The sequence below is a fragment of the Vespula vulgaris genome, chromosome 2 (genome assembly GCF_905475345.1).
Source record: "Vespula vulgaris chromosome 2, iyVesVulg1.1, whole genome shotgun sequence".
NCBI lineage: Eukaryota > Metazoa > Arthropoda > Insecta > Hymenoptera > Vespidae > Vespula > Vespula vulgaris.
The window spans coordinates 10,311,269-10,316,641 of NC_066587.1; the positions used below are offsets into that span (position 1 = coordinate 10,311,269).

Sequence of the window (5,373 nt, forward strand, 5' to 3'; positions counted from 1 at the left end):
CCTCGATCGCGTTTAAGCGATTTGTAAATAGAAGTAGAATTGAAATTTGTCTCGATAAGAATTGGAAAAGTGAGTTGCTTCTGCAGACACAATCGGGATTATTAACTTAAACTGTTTTAATAATGCTCAATTTATTTAATATAATAACAATAGATGTAAGAATAATATTCGGTTCAAGACAATAAATCAAATAATAATCGTAGTAATTAGTACAATGAAATGATCTAAACAACAATAGTCTAACAATAATCTAAGCGGATGACCCGAACACAATAATCGTCGAGACAACGTGTGCGACCGGTTAAATAAGGAGCTTTGCCCAATCATCGAAGAGCGATTTGCCACGGTGTCGTTATTGGCTAGTCGTAGCTCTCCCCTAGTTGGCGGCGGAAATGTCTAATGGCGGTTGCGGGCGTTGGGATGTTGCGTGCTGGTAAAGATGAGGTTTTGCAGACTTAGCGCACGTGTCACATCTTTGTCACGTCCATTGTTTCTTTGCTTTCCATTGTTTAGACACATCTCTCTTTGTACACTGATGGGAATCTTTGTTTATATTTATAATAATATCTGATTCTTATATTGGTAGGGTAGGTCCTATTTTAATTCTAGAAAGATGGAAATATCGCTTATTTATGGTTACATAGTTTTATTTTAAATGTAGGGCTAATGTAGGAGGTAACACTAAGCACAAGCCTGAGAAAAATTACATTCCCTAGAGAAGCTCCTGTGTCGTAAGATTGTGTGTCCTTTCGGCTTGTTGAGTGCACTTCTTCAATAGCACGGGACTGGCACCTAACGAAAGGATGTCAAACTCAATCTCTCACCATTTTAAATTAAGTATAGTAGCAATTTTGCAATACAATTTTTCTTTTCCTGACAAAAAAATAATAGTTGGCAGGGATTAAATGAAATGTTTTTACTTTTCCGATACATGTTTACATTAAATGATTGAATTGTATATTGTCCCCTTGGTAATAAATCTTATATGAAGTATTTGAAAATAAATGTTGTTTTAAGTAGAATCATTTCTAGAAAAATAACTGCACTATTTGTAAATATATCAAGAAATGAAGTATCTATCTGAATATTTTTGTAATGTATAAATTAGATGTAATTTATTCAATATTTAATATATAAATATATTAAGAAAAATTAATAATTTTCACACATTTACAAAAACAATAAATAATCTATTTAAGGCAATAATTTCAAATAGATTCCATATAAGGATGTAACTGAATGATCTGTACAAACTTTGAGAATAAGTTCAAGAGACCTAACAAGTAGAAAATATTCTATGAACATGGGATCATAAATGTTTGCTTATATAGTTATGACGATTCAAAGTTTTCCTGCAATGACTAAAGAAATTATTATGTCAAATGGATATATATAATAATATAATACTATAAATACTGCTATATGGAAATTTTTTAATTTATTTAGAACAGTAACGCCATAAGTAAGTCTAACCTATATTATAGAATTTGAATATAATATAAATATGTAATAACAGAATTATAAATAATATTTTTTTAATTATGTCAAGCAGTGTACAAAAGAAGTGTATATAAGAACAAAGACATTTTCAAATGAAATTCTTACATAAGTAAATTAAAACTATTAGTAATAATAAATAAGAGTCAAAATAAGAAATTTTGCTAAATCACCCATAGAGCTTCTAAAGTCTTATATCAATAGTATATCAATAGTAATATGACATTTTTTATGATAAAAAATAAGTAAGCAATGAGTAAGTGCTTATAATTGTGATAAATATTTTTGAAAAAAAATATTTTATATCTCATTGTAGTGTATTATCAACAATAAAGTAATGTAGTAAGCATTTATATGAAATTAAATAATATTTTGGAAAAATAGTTTTTGCAAAGTTAACAATATTTAATATAACTTACTGAATTTATCTTTAAATAATATTTTGTTCTGAAGTAACAATTGCAGCAAAATTATATATTTTATATACATAATGTAAAATTATGGTTCTAATATTATAAAATTGGATCTGATATATTTTATTATTAATGTTTTCAATTTATTATAATATTCATAAATTATGATTTTCAAAAATCTTAAATAAAAATTAAAAAATATTTATAATAAAAATTTTATTTATAATACAATAATTTTTATTATATTAGTCAAATTTTTGTAATAATTTTGCTTCCGTTATATAAGACATTAAATAAGATTCTTTATCTATATTTTTTCTAGATGTAATAGATGGATAGTTTCTATATGAAATAGATATTGAATGAAGATAGATGCGAATGAAACAATTGAAGTATCATAATAGGCAATACTTTTAGTGGATTACATTATGTTGAAGATAAGTAGAATTATCTGCATGTTATTTATGGAAACTGCTTCTTATTATCTTTAATTGGAGACAAACTGGAATCATTATGTATTACGTCAAATTTACGATGCGATGTTTAGTTTGTGTTATTAAAGATGTAACATTAGAACTATTGATAATTATTGCGATGTATTAAAGTAGATCTCATATGTATCTCGGAAAAAATAAAAGGAGAGTAAAAGAAATTTGTAAAACATAAATATAAAATAGATGAGATTTGACATAGTGTTATATTTTATTAATGGCAGAATTACAAAGGGATGCAAAATAATCACTTAACGTCAAATAATATTAGTGAAGAGAAAAATTCGGAATAGAAAAATAGCGGAAGAGAAAAATCTACGTTTTCGAAAAACAATTATTCCAAAAAATATTTTAATTATTATTATTATCATTATTATTGTCATTATCATTATCATTACTATTATTACTATTATCATTATCATTACTATTATTACTATTATTACTATTATTACTATTATCATTATCATTACTATTATTACTATTATTACTATCATTACTATTACTATTATTGTTATTGTTATTGTTATTGTTATTATTATTAATATGTATGTATGTATCATTTGCTAGTATGTTTTATTAGTAATGTTTTATATCCTTTTTTCTAAAAATTTTTTTACGTTTTATTTTTTTTGTATCTAGAACAAGTTCAGATATTATATATAAGCATAGTAAAAGAACAGAAAAAAACAATTAAAATGTAAAATAAAGACAAGGAAAGAAAGGTTTATTACTTGGAAACACTAAACACAAATGATATAAAACTGTTTAATGCTAAATGTTAGAATTAATTGTTATAAATTAAAAATTACAATGAAAGATTACCTTATGTGTTTAGCATTAAATACTTAATTTCATTGTAAATTATGAAATACCATAATGAATGAAAATGATGTTTGGATTAACTAGAGGCAAAGTTTTTTATTAGTGTGAAGTATTTTGATGCTTTATATTTATAGAATATATTTCATCGTTGCAAGAAGATAGTGATATTATGCACATATTCTATTGATGCATACATGCGCACCCTCAGCAATTTATAGTACTTTCTCCTAAAGGCCTTATATCGTTATAGAAAAGACAAATAAAAAATTAACTAATAAATATTGTCATCTTTATCCGCGCTTAGATATCTTTAGTCAAGCATAGCCTTGAATAATGTCGAACCGGATAATAGATAAACAGTGAAACTGAACTCCTAGACAAAATTTTAATTAATATCAATGCAACTCTCATAGGTCCATAAGGTTACCAAGACAAAGTTCGACATATGAGATTGTTTAAACATTTCGAACGAACTATCCCGACACGCCCACAACAAATAAAAATATTGCTCGAAAGAAATCAAAAGTTAGTAGATTCAAACCATTCATACTCAACAGTAAAAAAACCGAGTTTTATCAGCATCACAGGCTATGCCTCAATCAAAAGTATCCTGCACAATCTAAGTTAATATACAACTTTTGGACTAAAACCATCAAGACCTTCGAGTCTTGCTAAACATTACTCCTTCAGAGATAGCCAACATAGATAATTACACATACAATCACACATCTGTATCTCTTTATTTCAAGATATATTGTATAATTTCAATTCGCGAAGTATTCTTTATTGTACATTACCTTCACGAGCTCCACGGAATCCTTCAAAGAAATTGCGTTCTCTCATTAATTTGCGAACGGTATTTTAGCGAAGACCTTAAACAATTTCTAACCCTTATGCTGCAGCCCTTATTCCAATGCGTCTACAATTCTACAATAATTAAGAAAAGACGGGGAACGGATCTTCCATGTGAATTGATATCGTTGGACCAACTAATCGTAACTAAACGCGCTCTTGTAATTGCGTCCATATGACGCAACAAATTCAGCATCGAAATGTGCATTTTATTATAGTGACATGAATCAGTAAATAAAAATCGAAGAAGAGGATTTTTTGTGCAATGGCTAGATCAAAAGTGGACTGGTAGTTCTGACTAAAACCTCCTTAAACAGGTCATTCATCCGCTTACATTCCCTTATCATGCCTTTATTCATACACATATATTCTTGCCACGTGTGATGTCTCATTCTATTTATTCGTATTCTCAAAATTTATTCTTTTTTTATCTCGCACATAAGGCTGACTCAACTATTTCACACGCATTACAATAGTAATAATAATGTGTGATGAAGTAGAACGTAATACAGAGGATAAAATATTTATTCTTTTTTATCGAATAGTAATGTTAACACCTACAATTTTAATTGGTTTAACATGCAATAAGAAATATATTTATGAAGCGAGGTATGATTGATGCAAGATTTGAGGAATTTAACAAGATAAATTTATATAAAGAAAAATATTGGAGTTTTTCTGAAAGGTGTTATATTCTCCAAAGGTGTTATGATGTCAGGACATTTATGCGACATATTAAGATTCGGAAAAGAGCATGATAGAATAGCGATTATTTGATAGATAATAAAAAAGGCATCAGTCCTAAGTGGATCCTTAAATTATGCATTCCTAATCTTTCATGAGTAAAATATAAAACATAGGGAAAAAATAAAAGGACGAAACAATGACGCAATATATGTGAGAATTCTAACAATTAAAAGTGAGAGTAATTAAATTTCTCAATAATCAACTATCAATAATCTTAAGAAAGCAACTTACTTTAGAACGCTAGAAAAAGATGATCTTTGAAGATTTTTTAAAATATAAATAAAACGGCTAATCTTCACGGACTTTTAGACCAATTTAATGAGCATTTAAAGAAATACAAAAAACTTTTTCATTAAAAAATGCTTTTAACAGACAATTATTATTTGGCAACAGTCGTGACTCGTCAGCGGAGTTATGCTTTGTTTATTACAATCTAGCGAGTTCAATTTTCGCTTAAAACAAAGCTAAAGAGATTTTTAATTTCCTTGAAGTTTTGTCATAAGTGAACTAAACAAATATTATAAAAAAATATAAAAACAAAAACTGTGGAA

The 5,373-nt window shown here is 27.2% G+C and overlaps 1 long non-coding RNA gene across 2 annotated transcripts; it reads left to right on the forward strand.

Annotated features, from left to right (window-relative positions):
* On the forward strand, window positions 1-5,373 carry LOC127072642 (uncharacterized). Of its 2 annotated transcripts, XR_007785555.1 has the most exons (3): window positions 55-587; window positions 662-1,462; window positions 2,233-5,373. It is a non-coding gene; the product is annotated as an uncharacterized LOC127072642 (long non-coding RNA). The 2 variants fall into 2 exon arrangements; XR_007785554.1 differs by lacking the exon at window positions 2,233-5,373 and having other exon boundaries at window positions 1-587; window positions 662-1,542.